The sequence below is a fragment of the Schistocerca nitens genome, chromosome 3 (assembly GCF_023898315.1).
Source record: "Schistocerca nitens isolate TAMUIC-IGC-003100 chromosome 3, iqSchNite1.1, whole genome shotgun sequence".
NCBI classification, from domain to species: domain Eukaryota; kingdom Metazoa; phylum Arthropoda; class Insecta; order Orthoptera; family Acrididae; genus Schistocerca; species Schistocerca nitens.
The window spans coordinates 881,754,365-881,777,365 of NC_064616.1; the positions used below are offsets into that span (position 1 = coordinate 881,754,365).

General features: G+C 38.4%; 1 protein-coding gene across 3 annotated transcripts in view; it reads right to left on the bottom strand.

Moving 5' to 3' along the window:
• LOC126248925 (cyclin-dependent kinase 17-like) overlaps window positions 1-22,671 on the bottom strand; it is a 209,359-nt gene extending 186,688 nt beyond the window's left edge. For all 3 annotated transcript variants that reach the window (XM_049950427.1, XM_049950422.1, XM_049950423.1), the window contains exon 1: window positions 22,475-22,671. The gene's annotated coding sequence lies outside the window, so the exon portion shown is untranslated. The remainder of the gene's footprint in view (window positions 1-22,474) is intronic.
• Window positions 22,672-23,001: the final 330 nt, after the last annotated feature.

Consider the following 23,001-nt stretch of genomic DNA (forward strand, 5'->3'; position numbering starts at 1 on the left):
TGACAAAAACATGTGCTCTGGTTCTCAAGAGACCCACCACAAGTCTGCTAAGATTAATTTAATGTAATCCATAGCAACATACAGTGTAGTGGCCAGACCAGAAAATAAACCTAAGGTCATTGTTTTGGAGTTCATATTCCTTAACAATCTGAACTCAAGAGACCATAATGAGGCATTATTACAAACCTGTTTGTTAATGAAGGCTTTATTAATTTTATCACCTTGAAACTCTACTGGATTATTTAACAACAAAACAAAGAAATAATGGTTATTGGTGGTTTTAATGTACATTTTCTGACAAACTCTTCCAATAAGACTTTATTACAGTCAGTAATGCTATCATCCAAAGTAATTCCTACTGTACACTGCCCAACTACCATACCAGTAGCTAATTGCCCACACACAGCTATTGATAATATCTTCATAGAAAATTCCGAGGAACAAAATTATACTATACGAGGTTTGTCCAGAAAGTAAGTACCGATCAGTCGCTACATGGAAACCACAGTGAAAACCAGAAACATTTTATTTGCAAGAGTTAGCTACACTTTCCAGATACTTCTCTACATAGTCGCCACTCCAACTTAGACATTTCTCGGAGCGTCATAGCAAATTTCCAACACCATCGTCATTGAAGGCAGCAACCTGTGTTTTCCGATAATTCTCTATGCTGGTCTATAGCATGTAGCCTGCACCCAAGTGTTGTCTTTGTATCCAGCGTTTCATGTGAACAGAGAAGATACTCAGGACGAGCCAATTAGGGCTGTGTTGTGGGTGATCAAACACTTCCCACCGAAAAGGCTGCAGGAGTGTCTACACTGCCCCTGCAGAGAATTGCCATGAAGAAGGAAGTGTGTAGCAGTTGTGTTAGGTGGGTTGCATTCATTAAGGCGAAGCCTCTCTGCGGGCCCTCCTACTTGGCAGGAAACATCGTTGTTCTAGGCACCTTTACTCACTCACAACCGAAAAGAGTGTTGTGATGCGATTGACAGTCATACTAAACACTACCCAACATATCTGTGCAAAGCTTCATAGGGTTTTCACTGTGGTGTCCATTTCGCGACCGATCGGAACTAACTTTCTGGACAACTTTCTGGACAACCCTCGTATAACCAATGGTATTTCAGATGATGACAAACAGTTCCATTTGTTAAATGTTAATAGTGAAATGGATATAAAACCTACTAAATCTGAGTGCACGGAAGCGGTTAGTAAGCGAAAAATTGATTACTCTGAGTTTAATAACACATTAAGTTATCTGTGTAGCTATTTAATTATCAGTGGTACATTTCCTGAATGGTTCAAATATGCTGAAATTAAGACTTTGTTTAAGAAAGGAGATATACCATCAACATTCAGTCCAATTTCAGTTTTGCCAGCATTCTCAAAAGTTGTAGAAAAGGGTGAAGGGTAGTATGCAACCGGCTTTTTTCACCATCTAACAGCAAATAATGTACTGTCAAAGTCAAAGTTCAGATTTCTAAAGAGCCCCAACACACACACACACTAAGTATGCACTTAACTCATTAGGCAATAAATTAACATGCTCCTGGTATATTTTGTGATCTGTCAAAGGCATCTGACTCTGTAAAACATAATAGCTTCATAAGTAAACTAGAATACTATGGTGTAAACAGAACATGTTGCAAAATGGTTCAAACCCTACATATCTGGCAGGAAACAAAAGGTGTCACTAGGAGAGAGACATGTGTCAATTTATCAGGCATCATTCAATTGGAAACTAATGTGGTGTCCAATGAGGTCCCATTTTAGGGTCCTTACTTTTTCTTGTGTATATCAATGACTTTTCATCTGTAATGCACTGAAGCACCAAAGAAACTGGTATATGCATGAAATATGTAAACAGGCAGACTACGGCACTGCAGCCGGCAAAGCCTATATAAGACAACAAGTGTTGGGTGCCATTGTTAGATAGGTTAGTACTGCTACAATGGCAGGTTATCAAGATTTAAGTGACTTTGAACATGGTGTTATAGAGCGATGGGACACAGCATCTCCAAGGTAGTGATGAAGTAGGGATTTTTCCGTACAACCATTTCACGAGTGTACCGTGAATAGCAGGAATCCGGTAAAACATCAAATCTCTGGCATCGCTGCAGCCAGAAAAAGATCCTACAAAAACGGGACCAACGATGACTGAAGAGAATTGTTCAATGTGAGAGAAGTGTAACCCTTCGGCAAATTGCTACAGATTTCAATGCTGGGCCATCAATAAGTGTCAGCATGCGAACCATTTAACCAAACATCAAGGTCATTCCATGTCAAGTCATCCAGGCCATGACACCCAGTATCTAGTTGTGAACTGAGGTTTTGTGTACTGCTTTTGTATCTAATATCATAAACTTTTGCCAATTTTTATTGCTTTATATACATTCTGTTGGTAGCAGTCGATGAAAGTTTGATGCAATGTGTTATTTCAAAGCAAACTGTAAAAATTTGAAAATTGGCAGCAGTTTTTAAACAAAAAAATGATATGCTGACAGTATTATCCCTGAATATTCTTTTGGACATGTAGTTTCTGAAAACATGTTAGAATTGTCCAATTAAATTTTTATAAATTAATTATATTTAATTTTATTGTTAAATTAGAAAAAATATTTTGGACAATTGCCCCCACCCCCGGAAAACACTGAAAAAATTAGGAAGTAAACCACTTTTCTTCCACCAACTTTGAGGACTCTTTGCTCAGAGAATAAGTACGACCTGTTGCTGTGATTATATCAACTTCACACAGAATATGAGAGAAAGAAACATCACAATCATCATCATCAGGCCAACAGGACGGGGATGGTCCATGAGGATGCATGAACCTTACTGTAATATCTCCTCCTTCACAATTCACCTTCTCAACAATTCCCAAATACCAAGAAGAGTCATATGCACATGCAACATAGCAGTTGGGCTGCACAGTGCATTCTGGTATTAGTGGCGGAAGTGCATCAGAGAAGTCATGCACAATACTAAGACCTGTATCATAGCTCCGCCTTTTTGCTCCGATCTTGGTTGGTGATGTTGGTACAATGTGATGCATAGATCATGTTCCAGGAATTGTTTTTGCACTTGTGAAGCACTGAGAAAAATAATGTCTGACTTCTACCATTTCATCCTTTGAAACAAAGACAACTGGAATGCCTTGCAGGTTTTCGCGACAGAATTCAAATACCTGGGAAGCTGTAAGTATTTGACCTTTGTAAACTCTTTGCAAACTTGTTTTTGTAACAAGTCTTTTAACAGTGCCACCAATACCATCACAGGGAGATTTGCCATGGCTGGTAGCAAGAAAAGAACCAGTTGCACCTTATGTTGAAGTCGTGCTCATGGTAGCACATATTTCTGAGGTTCTTTCAATTTTTATATTGTGCAGCACAACCATCAATGAAATATTCAACATACGCAAGGTGAATTTCTGGAAATTCACACTTTAAAAAATTCAATACAGTCTTCTGAGTCTGGTACATCATGGCAACAAGAGGTTCTAGATCATTAGAAACAATACAAATACTTTTTGCATGCAACTGTTTGCTCTTTCTGTAATATATATGGACAGTGTGAAGAGTGCAGGTACCCCTGAACTTCATCTTGAACAACAAAATTGAGATTTGCACTGAAATCCATTAAAATTAACACTGATCCTTCAAGTGTTTCCTTCTTCATTTTCTGATAGTCAGATTTTGATTGAGAAATGAAAGAGTGTGGAGTAAGTTTTTCAATTTTCTTAAATAGTGTGTCATAGAATTCTGATAGAGAAGTGATTTGAACACTTAAAGTCATTCTATCCGTTGATACCCATTGACCATACTGAACCATCTCGTCAGGATCATAGTCTTCTATTTCATTTTCTAAGTGGGTTTGAAGCAATGAACTGGTGGGGCATTTTTCACACAGACGAAGCATACAGGCTCAGTTATTTATATCACATGTTGTTATTTTAATTATATCTTGCTATGTTTCTTTACCAGAAATGGAATTTAGAAGCAATTTTACGTTTTGGTGGTAAATGCACACACATACGGTATGTGTTCCTGATGATTCTTCAAGTATACACTGTTTTGGCTGAAGAGAAGCACATTTTGATAATCCTACTTTGTCTTCTGGATACTTCTTTTTATAGAGAGAATACAGTTCTGTTAAATTACTTAAAACAAGACGTTTTTGTTGATTGGTATTTTGGCTGGTGCTCACTTTTGTCTTTTTTCCCAGGCATTATTCTTGTGTTTTCGTCATCCAAATAAAATCTCTCAACTTTTTGCACTGTATCATGTAGCAATGTCTTTCCTCTTTTCTGCTCAGCCATTGATAAAATACCCTTCTGCATTAAGAGAGCTCGTGCTTGTTGTACCAAATATTCAGAAACCTGAAATTTGGAACAGACTTTCTGTCGAGACCAAGATGGTGGCACAAGAGTAAGTAACTGAATTTTTTCATGATTATTTGCATATTCAATTTTCTGTTTGATTTTGTTGATGAGTTCATCATGATGTTTTGCCTTTTCTTCCAGTTCGGTTAAATCACTGTCAGGGATAGTGCTTGCATCAGCAGCCAGCTCAACTTCATATGTATGTGAATTTTGGTTTTCAGAGCCCCAGCTGCTGATTCCAATTTTCATTTGGCTGCTATACACCGACTATGTCGAGCAACTGAATGCATCTTTGCAACAGATACTCCTAAGCTAGTTAAGCTAGTATTGAGCACAGTTTTTTCAGGAGTATGCACCTTCACATTACTGTCATTTATATAGTCTGGTGATGAGTCGCCACTTGCTTTTTTTATTAAAAGTTTGATACAGGTTGGGCACATTTTCTTCCCAGGAATAACACTAAAGCCTCTCATTTTGAAGGTCTTTGCCTTTTCTAAACTAATTTATGCAATCCGGATGAAACGGATCGTTCATGGCGCTTGAAGGGATCACAGCAAACTTTCTTATGTAGAGAGAATCTGTCTTTGTGTTTAACACACACACACGAAACACTTAAATCACAGTATGAATGACTGTTGCTTTGCTATAATAAAAGTTCTTGTTCTTCACTGGTCAATTCATTCACGCAAGTCAGAGCATTATCACACACATCTTGCAGATACCATCCAAGAAAATACTGCCTACTTGTACTTTCCACACTGTTTCAGTCATAAAACCAATATGTCATAAATAATTCAAAATATGATTGGTGTAAAATAAAAAGTAATTAAATAATGAGAAATCACCCTATCCCATTGTTTCATTACAAAAGTATTTCACATTATTATTGCAACATTAGGGGACTTACTTTTGTTTTGGAATGAATAGTTAAAAACTGCAACAACTGAATTTTTAACCAATAATTGACTCTGGGTACAACTCGGTAGAAGAGCTCAGAACTGCATGCTCAGTGAACACATGACTCAAAACAAAGGAACTTGATGATGCAATACATGTAGTGGCAATAAAACAGTGTTCTCAGATATGATTTGTTCCTAGGAAAATCCAGTGTAGTCAACTTCAGCAATTTAGGGGTGAGATGAATTAGCAACATCAATATTTCTTTTACAATAATGTTGTTTTTCACACTTCCCATTATTTCTACAAACTGTTTCTTTTTGTGTGACATAATGGAATATTTTTCCAGCCCCCATGAACCATGGACCTTGCCGCTGGTGGGGAGGCTTGCCTGCCTCAGCGACACAGATAGCCGTACCGTAGGTCCAACCACAACGGAGGGGTATCTGTTGAGAGGCCAGACAAACGTATGGTTCCTGAAGAGGGGCAGCAGCCTTTTCAGTAATTGCAGGGGCAAAAGTCTGGATGATTGACTGATTTGGCCTTGCAGTGCTGGTACTGCGAACGGCTGAAAGCAAGGGGAAACTACGGCCGTAATTTTTCCCGAGGCCATGCTGCTTTACTGTAGGGTTAAATGATGATGGCGTCCTCTTGGGTAAAATATTCCGGAGGTAAAATAGTCCCCCATTCGGATCTCCGGGCGGGGACTACTCAAGAGGATGTCGTTATCAGGAGAAAGAAAACTGGCGTTCTACGGATCGGAACGTGGAATGTCAGATCCCTTAATCGGGCAGGTAGGTTAGAAAATTTAAAAAGGGAAATGGATAGGTTAAAGTTAGATATAGTGTGAATTAGTGAAGTTCGGTGGCAGGAGGAACAAGACTTCTGGTCAGGTGACTACAGGGTTATAAACACAAAATCAAATAGGGGTAATGCAAGAGTAGGTTTAATAATGAATAGGAAAATAGGAATGCAGGTAAGCTACTACAAACAGCTTAGTGAACGCATTATTGTGGCCAAGATAGATACGAAGCCCATGCCTACTACAGTAGTACAAGTTTATATGCCAACTAGCTCTGCAGATGACGAAGAAATTGAAGAAATGTATGATGAAGTAAAAGAAATTATTCAGATAGTGAAGGGTGACGAAAATTTAATAGTCATGGGTGACTGGAATTCGGTAGTAGGAAAAGGGAGAGAAGGAAGCATACTAGTTGAATATGGATTGTGGCTAAGAAATGAAAGAGGAAGCCGCCTGGCAGAATTTTGCACAGAGCACAACTTAATCATAGCTAACACTTGGTTCAAGAATCATGAAAGAAGGTTGTATACATGGAAGAAGCCTGGAGATACTGACAGGTTTCAGATAGATTATATAATGGGAAGACAGAGCTTTAGGAACCAGGTTTTAAATTGTAAGACATTTCCAGGGGCAGATGTGGACTCTGACCACAATCTATTGGTTATGACCTGTAGATTAAAACTGAAGAAACTGCAAAAATGTGGGAATTTAAGGAGATGGGACCTGGATAAACTGAAAAAACCAGAGGTTGTACAGAGTTTCAGGGAGAGCATATGGGAACAATTAACAGTAATGGGGGAAAGAAATACAGTAGAAGAAGAATGGGTAGCTTTGAGGGATGAAGTAGTGAAGGCAGCAGAGGATCACGTAGGTAAAAAGACGAGGGCTAGTAGAAATCATTGGGTAACAGAAGAAATGTTGAATTTAATTGATGACAGCAGAAAATATAAAAATGCAGAAAATGAAGCAGGCAAAAAGGAATACAAACGTCTCAAAAATGAGATAGACAGGAAGTGCAAAATGGTTAAGCAGGGATGGCTAGAGGACAAATGTAAGGATGCAGAGGCTTATCTCACTAGGGGGTAAGATAGATACTGCCTACAGGAAAATTAAAGAGAACTTTGGAGATAAGAGAACCACCAGCATGAACATCAGGAGCTCAAATGGAAACCCAGTTCTAAGCAAAGAAGGGAAAGCAGAAAGGTGGAAGGAGTATATAGAGGGTCTATAGAGGGGCAATGGTCTTGAGGACAATATTATGGAAATGGAAGAGGACGTAGATGAAGATGAAATGGGAGTTTGACAGAGCACTGAAAGAGCTGAGTCGAAACAAGGCCCCGGGAGTAGACAACATTCCATTGGAACTACTGACAGCCTTGGGAGAGCCAGTCCTGACAAAACTCTACCATCTGGTGAGCAAGCTGTATGAAACAGGCGAAATACCCTCAGACTTCAAGAATAATATAATAATTCCAATCCCAAAGAAAGCGGGTGTTGACAGATGTGAAAATTACTGAACTATCAGTTTAATAAGTGACGGCTGCAAAATACTAACGCGAATTCTTTACAGACGAATGGGAAAACTGGTAGAAGCCGACCTCGGGGAAGATCAGTTTGGATTCCGTAGAAATTTTGGAACACGTGAGGCAATACTGACCCTACGACTTATCTTAGAAGCTAGATTAAGGAAGGGCAAACCTACGTTTCTAGCATTTATAGACTTAGAGAAAGCTTTTGACAATGTTGACTGGAATACTCTCTTTCAAATTCTGAAGGTGGCAGGGGTAAAATACAGGGAGCGAAAGGCTATTGACAATTTGTACAGAAACCAGATGGCAGTTATAAGAGTCGAGGGGCATGAAAGGGAGGCAGTGGCTGGGAAGGGAGTGAGACAGGGTTCCACGATGTTATTCAATCTGTATATTGAGCAAGCAGTGAAGGAAACAAAAGAAAAATTCGGAGTAGGTATTAAAATCCATGAAGAAGAAATAGAAACTTTGAGGTTCGCCGATGACATTGTAATTCTGTCAGAGACAGCAAAGGACTTGGAACAGCAATTGAACGGAATGGATAGTGTCTTGAAAGGAGGATATAAGATGAACATCAACAAAAGCAAAACGAGGATAATGGAATGTAGTCGAATTAAGTCGGGTGATGCTGAGGGAATTAGATTAGGAAATGAGACACTTAAAGTAGTAAAGGGGTTTTGCTATTTGGGGAGCAAAATAACTGATGATGGTCGAAGTAGAGAGGATATAAAATGTAGACTGGCAATGGCAAGGAAAGCGTTTCTGAAGAAGAGAAATTTGTTAACATCGAGTATAGATTTAAGTGTCAGGAAGTCATTTCTGAAAGTATTTGTATGGAGTGTAGCCATGTATGGAAGTGAAACGTGGACGATAAATAGTTTGGACAAGAAGAGAATAGAAGCTTTCGAAATGTGGTGCTACAGAAGAATGCTGAAGATTAGATGGGTAGATCACATAACTAATGAGGAAGTATTGAATAGGATTGGGGAGAAGAGAAGTTTGTGGCACAACTTGACAAGAAGAAGGGATCGGTTCGTAGGACATGTTCTGAGGCATCAAGGGATCACCAATTTAGTATTGGAGGGCAGCGTGGAGGGTAAAAATCGTAGAGGGAGACCAAGAGATGAATACACTAAGCAGATTCAGAAGGATGTAGGTTGCAGTAGGTACTGGGAGATGAAGAAGCTTGCACAGGATAGAGTAGCATGGAGAGCTGCATCAAACCAGTCTCAGGACTGAAGACCACAACAACAACAACAATAATGGAATATTTATAATAATACTGTAAATTTTTCGAAGGTATGTATGAGGGGGCAATACCTTAAAAAATTATAATGTCCATGCATGGATTTTGTTTAAAAGAAATTATTTACAATTTTTTCTGAGATGTAGATGATGGATATTCACTAAAAGAAGCATTACTATAAAAATATAAAGCTTCCTCTTTAACTAAAAATCAACCTTCCACTGCAAAAACTGTAGGAACTATTGCATTTTTAAATTACAAAGGAGCTTGTCTATGAAAGCCTAAAATCCTGAATTTATACAACTTCTTATCATCATAAGTGAAAAAATAATTGACCTGCAACATTTACATTTTGGAAATGTGAATATATGTAGGTAAACTTCCACCACCCAAAATTTCAAGGATCTGCATGATGATGGGTGTCATTTCCTAAAATTTCTGGATGATTTGACGTGGAATGACTCACCATCAACATGGACTTTCAGAGATGAAGGCCCACTCATGTATCCTTTATGACTGCACAACACAAAGCTTTACACCTCGCCTGGGCCCATCAACACCAACACTTGGACTGTCGATGACTGGAAACATGTTGCCTGGTCGGACGAGTCTCATTTCAAATTGTATCGAGTGGATGGACGTGTACGGGTATGGAGACAATCTCATGAATCCAGGGACCCTGCATGTCAGCAGCGGACTGTTCAAGCTAGTGGAGGCTCTCTAATGGTGTGGGGCGTGTGCAGTTGGAGTGATATGGGACCCCTGATACATCTAGATACAACTCCGAAAGGTGACACATGCGTAAGCATCCTCACTAATCACCTGCATCCATTCATGTCCATTGTGCATTCCGACGGACTTGGGCAGTTCCAGCAGGACAATCTGACACCCCTATGTCTAGAATTGCTACAGAGTGGCTCCAGGAACCCTCTTCTGAGTTTAAACACTTCCGCTGGCCACCAAACTCCCCAGGCATGAACATTATTGAGTGCATCTGGGATACCTTGCAACATGCTGTTCAGAAGAGATCTCCACTCCCTCATACTCTTACGGATTAATGGACAGCCCCGCAAGATTCATGGTGTCAATTCCTTCCAGCATTACTTAGTTGAGTCCATGGCATGTTGTATTGCACCACTTCTGTGTGCATCATGTATAGTTTCAGAAATATTGGTTACTGAAATTTTCATGAATATTAATAAAATGTTCCTAGCCAATTCTTTGTCGCAAAACTTTGAAACAACACACTATACACAGTTCAGAATTTGTAAGGTGTTTCCCACCAGTATATGCCTAAAATATGATGACAAACACACAGAAGTTGACAGTGTTAAATTATTGGGATTACAGCTTGATGGTAAGTTCAACTGGGAGCAGCACACCACAGAACTGCAAAGAACCGAAATAAATCTCTATTTGCAGAGTGAATGTTGTCAGACATAGGTCATAGAAAAATTAAAAAGCTGGCATACTATGCTTACTTTCATTCCATAATGTCTTACAGGGTTATTTTTTGGGTTAACTCATCAAGCCAAGCCCAAAACTGGTACTGAAGTTTTTGTCCAAGATAAAGATAATCTATTTATGTACTTACAGAACCCAGGGCAATGACACACTCAGATCTACGAAATGTCACAAATCTCACACAAAGTCTTTTGAGCATTGGTGTACCACTGTCATGGAGAATGAGTCATTAAGTGATGCCTTTGATTATTTCTTACAAACCATTACCACTATCTTTAATGAATAGTGTCTCCTCATCATTAAACACAATAGATTTACTGCAAGGAAAAAACAAAAGAGAAATGTAACTGATGAGTATACACTTTACTTGAATAATTTAAGGATTACGTCAGAAATGTACCACGACAAGTCTTGTACTAATAATGAGTATAAACATTCATGTTCCAAATTAAAAAAGCTTTCCAGAAAATATACCTTTTCTGCAAAGAAAAGAGCCAATGATAACTATATTTTTCAATTCAGTAACAAATGTAAAACAGCAAGGAACATAGTTAAAGTGGAAACAGGGCTCCTTTAAGAGCAGATGAGCTAAATAATAGAGTCAAAGTCTGGAAAATTAACTATGACAGATAAAAGTAATTTAGATGACAATGAGGGTAGACTTCCATATTCACAGGAAACAGAGTTGGCTGTAGACTTGCCAAAAGCAACTCCAGAACTGAAAACATACATTAGGATTTGGATTAGATTTGATTCAGTTCTCGTTCTGTACACCCAAAAATGAGATAATTCTTGTGGGTATGGAACACATCAGAAAGTATAACATAAAAAACATATAACATGTGATAATATAATAGTCACTTTCCTGATTATGTGTCAGGAGATTGTTAAGATATGTGAATACATTACAGTAAACTGGAATTGCTAATATTTAAAGAAGAAATACACTGTCAGAATAAAACATAGCTATGTACTTTTAATAAATTTATCATACACAAAGTACAATATGAGATCAAGTACTGTCAAAACTGAAATGTAACATACCTTTTTACTTACAATGGTCTAACAGTCCCTGTAGAAAATAGATACTATATACATTCCACTGTCTTACCTTACAACAACAGGATGTTTCGAGAGGGAACATTTCCATACAACCTGAAACTGGCAATTGTCTTGCCCATGTACAAACAAGGAGGCAGAAATTCACCCTAAAATTACAGACCTGCACCAATAACATAAAAAATTATTGAAAGTTTAATGGAAGACCAATTAAATGCAGCATTCCCACAATTTTCCTCGAGTGAAATTCCCTGGTTTCCAGCCAAGTTTTAGCATTTTTCCCTGACAAATTTTGAGCTCTCAAGGGTAAGTAAAGACATAAGTAGGCAAAAAAAAAAATTACAGACTTCTGTATTCCTCCCCCGTGTGAGCAACAATGTTAAGTACCAACATCAACATCTTTTGTAATGACTGTTTTTAGATGGAGAAAGCAGGCAAAATAGTATGTGTGTTTCACTAAGACCACTGTTATTTTATTTCAATAAAACAAAACACATTTGGTGACAAAAACACACAATTCCTTGGAGTCGCAAGACAGATTTAAAATACCTTCACTGATTTGAGAAATAACCTCAGAAAAAAGTAGGCCTCTTGAAAGAGGTGTATAAAGCAGTGAAGAGCTGTGTAAACCAACAGTATTGGTGACCGCCATTAAAATGTTGGTTCTACTATGTTCGTTACTGTCAGTTATTACCCACTGTGTTTTGTCTATTATTTTACAGGTAGTGTGTGATTTTTCTTTCGAGAAATATATTAGTACATAGCACACAAACTGCCAGCGACAGCCACAATTTTCTTCTTATCATCGATGCTTTCTGATATATAAATTACTTTCAAAGTGCCAAAATGTATAGAATAAATAAAATGTCTATAAAATGCCGCACTGTACAATGTACTTGGGGTGAGGCAGTCAAAATTCCTGAAATCCATCACCTGTGGCCTCTGACCTGCCAAGAAGCACCACAGCCCTGTGTCTTTGGATAAACCACAAAAATCCAAAGCATTATGCAACACAAAAAAACAGACCCAGCCTTTGGTCAGATTGATGAGACAAGATCTGACGGACAGAGCTTGTGCATTAATGGGAAATGATGGGCTTCAGATCAGAAGGCTCGATCCGTTAGAGATACCCACAGAAATGGCCTGCGGTTATGGCCTGTAGTGGAAGTCCACTCATGTGGCCAACTATTCACATGTCACAGATAGCATCCTGAGTAGATGATAAGGAGGTAATCAATCCATGCACCACCCACATTGAAGAGCCAAAGAAACTAGTACACCTGCCTAATTTCGCGTACAGTCCCCGGCAACACACGGAAGTGCCACAACACGACGTGGCATGGACTCAACTAATGTCTGAAGCAGCACTGAAGGGAATTGACACCATGAATTCTATAGGGCTGTCCATAAATCCACAAGAGTGGAGATCTGTTCTGAACAGTATGTTGCAAGACATCCCAGATATGCTCAATAATGTTCGTGCCTGGGGAGACTGAAGTGTTTAAACTCAGAAGAGTGTTCCTGGAGCAATTCTGGGTGGGGTGTCGCATTGTCCTGCTGGAATTGCCCAAGTCCGTCGGACTGCACGATGGACATGAACGGATGCAGGTGATCAGACAGGACGCTTACGTACATGTCACCTGTCATAGTCATATCTAGACTTATCAAGGGTCACTTACTACTCCAACTGCAAACGCCCCACACCATTACAGAGCCTCCAACAGCCTGAACAGTCCGCTGCTGACATGCAGGGTCCCTGGATTCATGAGATTGTCTCCATACCCGTACACGTCTATCCACTCGATACAATTTGAAACAAGACTCGTTCAACCGTGCAACACATTTCCAGTCATCAACAGTCCAATTTTGGTGTTGACAGGCCCAGGCGAGGTATAAAGCTTTGTGTTGTGCAGTCATCAAGGGTACACGAATGGGCTTTTGGCTCTGAAAGCCCATAGCGATGATGTTTCATGGAATGGTTCGCACACTAACACTTGATGGCCCAGCATTGAAATCTGCAGCAATTTGCAGAAGAGTTGCACTTCCGTCACGTTGAGTGATTGTCTTCGGTCTTTGTTGGTCCCTTTCTTGCAGGATCTTCTGAAGTAAGGGTGATTTCAGGTGTGCCGCAGGGGAGTGTCGTAGGACCGTTGCTATTCACAATATACATAAATGACTTTGTGGATAACATCGGAAGTTCACTGAGGCTTTTTGCAGATGATGCGGTAGTATATCGAGAGGTTGTAACAATGACAATTTTTTCTGAAATGCAGGAGGATCTGCAAAGTATTGCTGCATGGTGCAGGGAATGGCAATTGAATCTCAATGTAGACAAGTGTAATTTGCTGTCAATACATAGAAAGAAAGATCCCTTATCATTTAGCTACAATATAGCAGGTCAGCAACTGGAAGCAGTTAACTCCATAAATGATCTGGGAGTAGGCATTAGGAGTGATTTAAAATGGAATGACGATGTAAAATTAATCATCAGTAAAGCAGATGCCAGACTGAGATTCATTGGAAGAATCCTAAGGAAATGCAATCCAAAAACAAAGGAAGTAGGTTACAGTACACTTGTTCACCCACTGCTTGAATTCTGCTCACCGGTGTGGGATCCATACCAGAAAGGGTTGATAGAAGAGATAGAGAAGATCCAACGGAGAGCAGCGCGATTCATTACAGGATCATTTAGTAATCGCGAAAGTGTTGCGGAGTTGACAGATAAACTCCAGTAGAAGACTCTGCGAGAGAGATGCTCAGTAGCTCGGTACGGGCTTTTGTTGAAGTTTCGAGAACATATCTTCACCGTGGAGTCAAGCAGTATATTGCTCCCTCCTACGTATATCTTGCGAAGAGACCATGAGGGTAAAATCAGAGAGATTAGAGCCCACACAGAGGCATACCAACAATCTTTCTTTCCACGAACAAAACGAGACTGGAATAAAAGGGAGAATCGATAGAGGTACTAAAAGTACCCTCCGCCACACACCGTCAGGTGGCTTGAGGAGTATGGACGTAGATGTAGATCTTTCTCCAGCCACAGCGATGTCGGAGAGTTGATGTTTCATGAGATTGCTGATATTCAGGATACATTCGTGAAATGGTCATATGGGAAAATCCCCACTTCATCGCTACCTCGGATATATTGTGTTCCATCACTTGTGCGCCGATTATAGCACCATGTACAAACTCACTTAAATCTTGATAACCTGCCGCTGTAGCAGCAGTAACCAATCTAACAACTGCACCAGACACTTGTTATCTTATATACCCATTGCCGACTGCAGAGCCATATTCTGCATGTTTACATAGCTCTGTATTTGAATATACATGCCTATACCAGTTCCTTTGGCACTTCAGTGTAACTTGCACAAATACAACGAGAGTCAATACTAATGAAGATATGTAACAACTCACTGTAACGATGATCGCTGAACTGCAGACAGGCACGTAGGAAACACAATCACACTCTGACAACTAAATTTTCGGGCATAGCCTTTGTCAGAAAACGAGAGTGCACATACACAATCACTCACACAACTCATGCACACATGACCGCCATCTCTGGCCACTGCATCAACAGTATCTGAGAATCAGATCCAAACAAACCACTCCTCATGCCTCCCTGCCTCTTGTCGGCAGCTGCTAGGCTAGTGGCAAGATGTGGTGACAGCACTGACTACAAGCTGAGGGGAGTGGTAGGGAGGGGAGAAGCAGTAAGGATGAGGGAGTAGGGAAGCAGCGCACGTACTCACCTGCACCCAGCCTGCGATGATGCATGATATCTCAGTAAACAAATCATTTCATCTACTGATACAGAAACAAGATTTTTCAGGTTTTTTTTATTTATTTCCCTGATAGTTCCTTGATTTCCCTGATATGTATGAAAATTCCCTGATATTCCGTGATTTCCAGAATGTGTGGCAGCCATGAAATGATTCGTTTGCGTGTTACTACTTAATGGGACCCAATATGAATTCCGAAGTGGGCTATCAATAATTAAGGCAGTTGAAGAAGTTGTATTATCAGTAGTGCAGGGTTTTGAAAATAGGGAGCACACCTATACAACTATAGCAGATTTAACTACAGAATTTGACACTGTCTCACATAGCATTTTAATTAAGAGACTTGACAGATATGGAATACCTGAAATAGAACAAGCACTACTGAAATCCTATTTAACAAAAAGAAACCAAATGGTGTTTGTAAACTCAAATAAAACATGAGACCTTAGCAAAATAAAATATGGGGTCCCATAAGGATCTACACTGGGATCTTGCTTATGTATTGTCTGTGTGAATGAACTACCCTACTTACTACCATATAAATCCACGATATATGCCAATGACACAAGCTCTTTTCGTATCACATAATGATATGAACTGCCAAACAAATCAACAGCTCCGTGACGGGAAAGGCACCTCACAGGTTTCAAAAATATACGTTGACATTAAATAAAAATAAAACTGAACACACCCTCTTTCAGAAAACTGTTAGGTATATACCTTGATAATAAATTATGTTGGAATACCCACCCAGAAAAGCTGTACAGTATGTTAGCAAAGGAGCTTGTGCTGAATATAGAAAAATGTTGATTACAGTTACATATTGAAGTGTCCGCCACCCCCCCCCCCCAAAAAAAAAAGAATATAAATAAATAAATAAATAAATAAAAAATAAATCCTGGTTGTGGTGATAGATTGATCTGTACTGCAGCTCAAGTTCTAGGTTAGGTTGGAAGGAGGCAATCTGGTTGAGAGTTGGCAAAGCCAACAAATGTGAAAGCAGAAAATCTGGTTGGGATAAGAAATTGACTGTTAAGGGAAGCCTACTGTTTACGTCTGTACCATATTGGAAAATGCAAAGATCAGTCTGTCACCACACCAGTTAGTTTCACATTTCTTAGCTTCATCAACTCACGACGACACTGTCACCTTACAACCTAACCCATACCTCAGGCTAAGCTACAGATCAATGTGTCACCACAACCAGTCCTTTTTGTTTTCACACTAGTTGACTTCACCAACTAACAACAGAACTGTGAATATATGCATAAAAATGTGACATGACAGCAGCCATCAGCATTAGGTATATCAATGGGCAAAGCCAACAAGTTGTATCAAACATTCCTCTTGACCCGCTCATGCTTATCGCAAACGATGCCTTTTTCATACACACCTGCATTATGGAATACTTTGGGGAAACTCCGCTGGGATAAAAGAGGTTTTCCTCAGGCAGAAGAAAGCCATTAGATGTATTTTTCATTTGAGCGATGTAACTTCTTGCAGACAGTACTTTACTAAGCAGCAAATACTTACAGTATCTAATCTACACATGGTCAAAGTACTTATGCATGTCAAACAAACTGTGCACATATGTGAAAGTAGATCCCATGTGCACTCATGTGGATCCAGAAACAGGAACTTACTGGACATTACTTGGATTCATTTAAGTGACGTATGACAAGGGACATTGTATGAATACAAATTTAAAATCGTTGTAAACAGATGATCGAAAGAAAAAGAATTCTATTAATTTATATACAATGGAAAAAAATTATGATTTTTATTATAAATATGAATAAAAAACATTTTAACAACCTAATTTGAGTCCTATATAAACTGCATAAAAAAACTAATTTAAAAAAATAGTTGGCCATGCACTGGATAGAAATGTATTCAGTAGGGCAGTTCAGAATGGGAGAGATCCTCCATGGTATACAGTCACTGTAATGAAACTTCTAAGGTAACAGACACTGTTGCACAATAGGTGTAAAAGAAAGCGCAGGGCTATAGATAGGAAGATGCCAAATGAAACACATCTGACAATCCAGAGAGCAATGCGTGAAGCCTTCAATGACTGCTGTAGTAGAATACTGTCAATTCCTCACAAAACACGAAGAAATTCTGGTAATATGTAAAGGTTGTTAATGGCACTAAAGTTAAGTGTACAGTCACACATGAACAAGACTAGAACTGAAACTGAGAGTAGCAAAGAAAAAGCAGAAATTCTTAACCCTGTTTTAAAATGTTCTTTTCCAAAGGAAAACCCAGATGTATTGCCCCAATATAACTCCCATAACACTGAAAAGATGTATGTAATACATACTACTGTCAGTGGTGTTGAGAAACAGCTGAAATGGTTAAAACTGAACAATGCCCCAGGGCCCATAGCATCCCTATCAGATTCTATACCCAGTTTGCAGCTGAGTTAACCCCTCTGTTAACTATAATCTATCAAAGATCCCTCAAACAAAAAACTGTTCTCAACAATTAGAAGAAAGCACAGGCCATCTGCCCACAAAAAGAGTAGCAGTAGTGATCCAATGTTCTTGAGATCCATTTGTTGTAGAATCCTAGAACATATTCTGAGCTCAAACATAATTAGGTATATCGAACATAACGCCCACCTCCATGCCAACCAGGGTGGAGTTTAAAAACACAAATAATGTGAAACCCAATTTGCACTTTTCTCACATGACATCCTGAGAGCCATGGATCAAGGCAGTTCAGTAAATGTAGTATTTCTCGATTTCTGAAAAGCATTTGACTCAGTATCACACCTACACTTATCAAAAAATTTGATCATTTGGGATATAAGACGAAATATGTGAGTAGACTGGACATTTCTTGGTAGGGAGAACACAGCACATTATCTTGTACGTAAAGTCATTGACAAGTGTAGAATTAACTTTTGGTGTACCCAATGGAAGTGTGTTGGGTGCCTTGCTGTTCATGTTGTATATTAGGCCTAATGATCTTGCATACAATATCAATAACAACCTCAGACTTTTCACAGTTATCTAAAATGAATTACAGTCTGAATGAAGATGTACAAATAGATATTCAGTCAGACCTTGATAAGATTTCAAAGTGGTGTAGTGATTGGCAGCTTGCTTTTATTGTTCAAAAATGTAAAGCCCTTCACTGCAAATACGGAAGCGTCCTATCCCGCCCGTCTGCTTTGACCCATGACGTCACAAATATGGCGGAAACAAAAACAAACATACACTTTCCACAAGAAGCCTAATGACACTAACGGGACAAGCGTGGGAAATGGGGTGTTTTGGGTGGGGGGAAAACTAAATATAAACAAATTTAGACACCTTGCGTAGCTACAATGTGTAAGTGAAGACAGCCATGCATGAATACCCACCCACCTCCCCAGGGGTCGTAACCCCTGCAACCCATAGAAGATAAAAATGCTTCAGTAGCTGATTAGTGTTTTATGTCTTTAAAAAAAAAAAAAATCTCACGGGATAGAACGAACAGATCAGAAAGAAAAATATAATAAACTAAAACAGAAATTGGAGGAAACAGATAATTAAAATAAGTAATAAGTGTTTTTAAATTAAAAAAAAAAAAATCTCACGAGACAGAACGAACAGATCAGAAAAGTAAATAAAATAAGATAAAACAGAACTGGAGACAGCCACACTCAAACCAAACTCCGCACCGTCATGACGTCACACACGACAACACCCTTACGTCACGGGTCAAAGCCGACGCGTGGGATCGGACGCTTCTGTCAACCCCCTTCACTTTACAAAATAAATAAAAAAAAGTATCATATGAATATAATATTAGTGAGTCACTGCTGGAATCCGTAGCTGGGTGTAACACTTGGTAGGGATATGAAGTGGAATGATCACATAGGCTCAGTCACGGATACAGCAGGTAGTAGACTGGTTTACTGGTAGAATACTATGAAAATGCAATCAGTCTACAAATCATATAGCTTACAGATCACTCATGTGACCCATCCGCGAGTATTGCTCAAGTGTGTGGGACCCATATCAAATAAGACTACCAGGGAATATTGAACTTATACAGACAAGGGCAGCACAAATGGTCACCATTTTGTTTGAGCTGTGGAAGAGCAACACTGAGATGTTGAAGGAATTTAATGAGCAGACTCTTGAAGAGGAACAGAAACTATCCTGAGGAAGTCTACTGACAAAGTTTCAAGAACAGGTTTAAGTGATGACTCTACGAATATACAACCCCCACTTATCGCTCCCATAGGGATCCTGAGGATAAGATTAGATTAATTACAGCACACAGAGGGGTATTTAAATAATCATTTTTCCCCGCATGGTCACATAATTACTTATTATGTGATGAGTACAAGGCAAGCAATATCAATGTAATAATATTTACATGTGTTAACCATTTGCATAATTATGTATCTACTGATGATGCCTTGGACTACACAACAGTTGTTTACAGCCAAATAAATCAATTCATTTCAAAGTTTTCCACATTCAAAATGTTTATGATCTGAACTAAAGAACATCCTGCAGATAACTGTTCAAAGAACCAGGGATATTAACTACTGCTTCCCAATACATTTATTCCTTAATAATTTTTTTCATTTAAAATATACAGGGAGTCCATATATTATCTTTACAGCCCAACACTTCCAACTTGAAGACTATATTAGATATTAACAAATGATTTCAACATGTGATAAGATAACTTATAAAGTTGTTTTTTTTTTTTTTTTTTTTTTTTTTTTTTTTTTTTTTTTTTAAATCTCAGGATGACACAACTTGATGCAAAATTGAACTTGAAAATCTCATAAAATGTGGACACCACAGTCAAAAACTCAGTGTTTGGCCTGGTTCGTACATGATGTTAGGAAGAACTCTGCTTCTCTGCTTACAGTTGGTAAAATTGTTGTTTATTAAAATACGACTATTTCGTGACTTTAAGCCGCATCATCAGGTGAACAACGTTAAAAGACCATAGGCATACCAATCACATCTAGTCAATACTATGGTGAGCGAAAGGTAAAGTAGAAGTGCCCCATTCTTTAAAATGTGCCTGCATCAGTATGAGAGCAGAGCAGCTCAGTGGAAGGCAAGGCAAAAGCGACCCATACAAACAACAAAAATATTTCTGGTTCATACAGATGACATCTGATACCTCACACCACTACACTTCTTCCTGTGGTGTTTTGTCAAGGATCTGGTGTACCGAATCAAACCAACAGGACTTCAAGACACGCATTTCCAATGCATTTGAACAAATCACCACGGCAATCTTGAATCATATGTGGAGAGAAATGGAATCTCGACTAGCCATCTATGCCACTAATGGTGCACACACTGATGTGTATGAATGAAGAAATAAAACTTTATCAGTCATCTTATCCCATGTTGAAAACCACTTGTTAATATCTAGTGTAGTTTTGTCTTAAGTTGTAAAGATAATTTATGGACACCCATTATATCTTTTTTCAAACCAACAGCTCAGTTCGTGGAAACAATAATACAAATAAGAATAATCTTCACAATCATTTAAAATCATTTTGGTTCCTCAAGGTTATTCAAGAACAGTTCCTCAAGGTTATTCAAGAACACACATTTTCAGTGACTTGCCACCAGCAATCAAAAGTTTACATATTTATACAGTTCAGTTTAAGAGGAACGTAAAGGATTTACTGGTGGCCAACTTCTTTTAATCCACTGATGAATTCTTAGTAGAACCAACTAATGTGTACGTGTTACTAATAATATCAAATAATGCAAGTATTCATACAATCTGACTTCTGTACAAATTTATTGCAGTAATGTGACCATGCATGACTAACCATAATGGAATCGCCTAATAATCAGTGTATTTAGATGATTTGTGATAATTTATGTATTACTTTTAAATGAAAATATATTTAAGTTTTTTTCCCCATCCATGAGGATCATTTCACTCGGGATCTAGGTAGTTATATCAGTATGTTTGTTTTTCTTTGTAAATATTTATGGTGTATTCTTGTTTTTCTGACATGTTCTAGACCCTGCAGGACCACTTCAATATGGATGGGTATATTAGAATGAAAAGTACATCTAATCTAATGCCCAGAACTTTTTTTTTTTAGTTAGATAATATTTACAGAAAAATTATTCGATATCCATCACTTAACAAAGTGTCAATAATCAGAGTGAAATTTTATTCCAACACGGAATTAAATACATTGTACTGTTAATTACAGTCAAATGACAGATCTAGTTTCTCTGTTCTAAGAGGCAGAATATTGAGTTTTTCACTACACTGCTCTATTCCCATCATTTATGGCCACCAATGAGCACTATAATAATCAACAGTCTTCATTACCAACATTTACCAAACAATGTCGCCTAAGCATGTTAGCTAATACTGTTGAAACTGTATGGGTAAAAAATGATAATCCTTGCCACAGTGCGTATTCCAGTTCCCATGCTCTCAACAGAATGTGTGTCTAGTAACGTCTGAGAAAACAGCAAGAAAGAAGTTGTTAACTAACGTGAGATTTTCTGTCCAATTCACTTCAGGTATACATGTGCATTTATAATCAGCACATAACAACTCAAGTCACATTGTCAGAAAGTCACATTGTCAGTCTATTAGAGAGGGTGGGTACTTTTGTTTACAAAATATAAACTTTTATTACTTTACAGGTCAAAATCTTAATCCATATATTACATATATATCCTGCCAAAACTATGTTTAAATTTAGAAAATAAGTGTGATATTCAGATGTAAAAGAACTGCATTCAACAGTATAAAGTATCTTGTTACCAGATACTCAATGACCACACCCTTCTGCATGGAAGAATGCATGTTTACTGCACATCAAGCACTGTCTTCGCTTGTAGTATTCAACAATATTGGGCATGGGCTTGGGACATTAATACGGAATATTAAAATCTACTAATCAACGAACGATACAAACCGAAACATAAAGAAAGTGTTTCTCTGTATCATGTCAACTTGCTTGACTGTAAACAGTAGATACGACCAGAATCACACGGTAAAAATTTCTCATTATTCACGTTCAGCAGCTGTCAACCAAAACAAAGGAGATAAGAGTGATATGAGACTTAGATTTATTTTGTGGAGCTTTACGAACTCGAAACACACGAACTAAATAAACATGAAAGGTACTGAGAATTCGCGAGAGAGTTAAGTACGGATCTAGACCCTATGTATCAATGTAGTCTGGTCACACAAGAATCTAAATTTCTGAAAATATCTCAGTGGAAACAGAATTGTTTGTGTTTACGCGACAGTTTGCTCAAACAAACTTCTTAGCAAAACAAATGCTATCATTTCGTGCCTCACCTTATATTATCGGCATTGAAGAAGTCCTCCTCTTCTGCTGAGTAACACATCACATGAGAAACGTAAACACGCGTCAGTAACGATTAACACACGAATTAAGTCAATTTAAGCTAGAGAATTCATTGCCCATTATCTGCCGAAACTTTTGTACTTTGTTTTTCCGCCATATTCAACAACCTTACCACAGATAACGAACCACAAACTGTCATTCAGTTGTTACTGGCTTTGTGTCAATATCGCGGTGTTGAGTTCTGGGTGGATGTCGCAGATATGTCATTCGGAAAAAAGTAAATGCCATGTTATGAATTAAGGTCTAGATTTTCTGAAACGGAAAATATTACTTTTGTTGTATTAAATAAAAATTGCACATTTATACGACACTGTCTTTGATGAAAAAGTCTAATGACAGCCTTTTATAGTGTACAGTACATGAATGAAGCCGTAGTTAAAAAGAAAAACCGATCTCCGCCTGTTTGCACAAATTCATGTAGTTACTTTTCAGCCATTATCATTATTAACGTAATGTA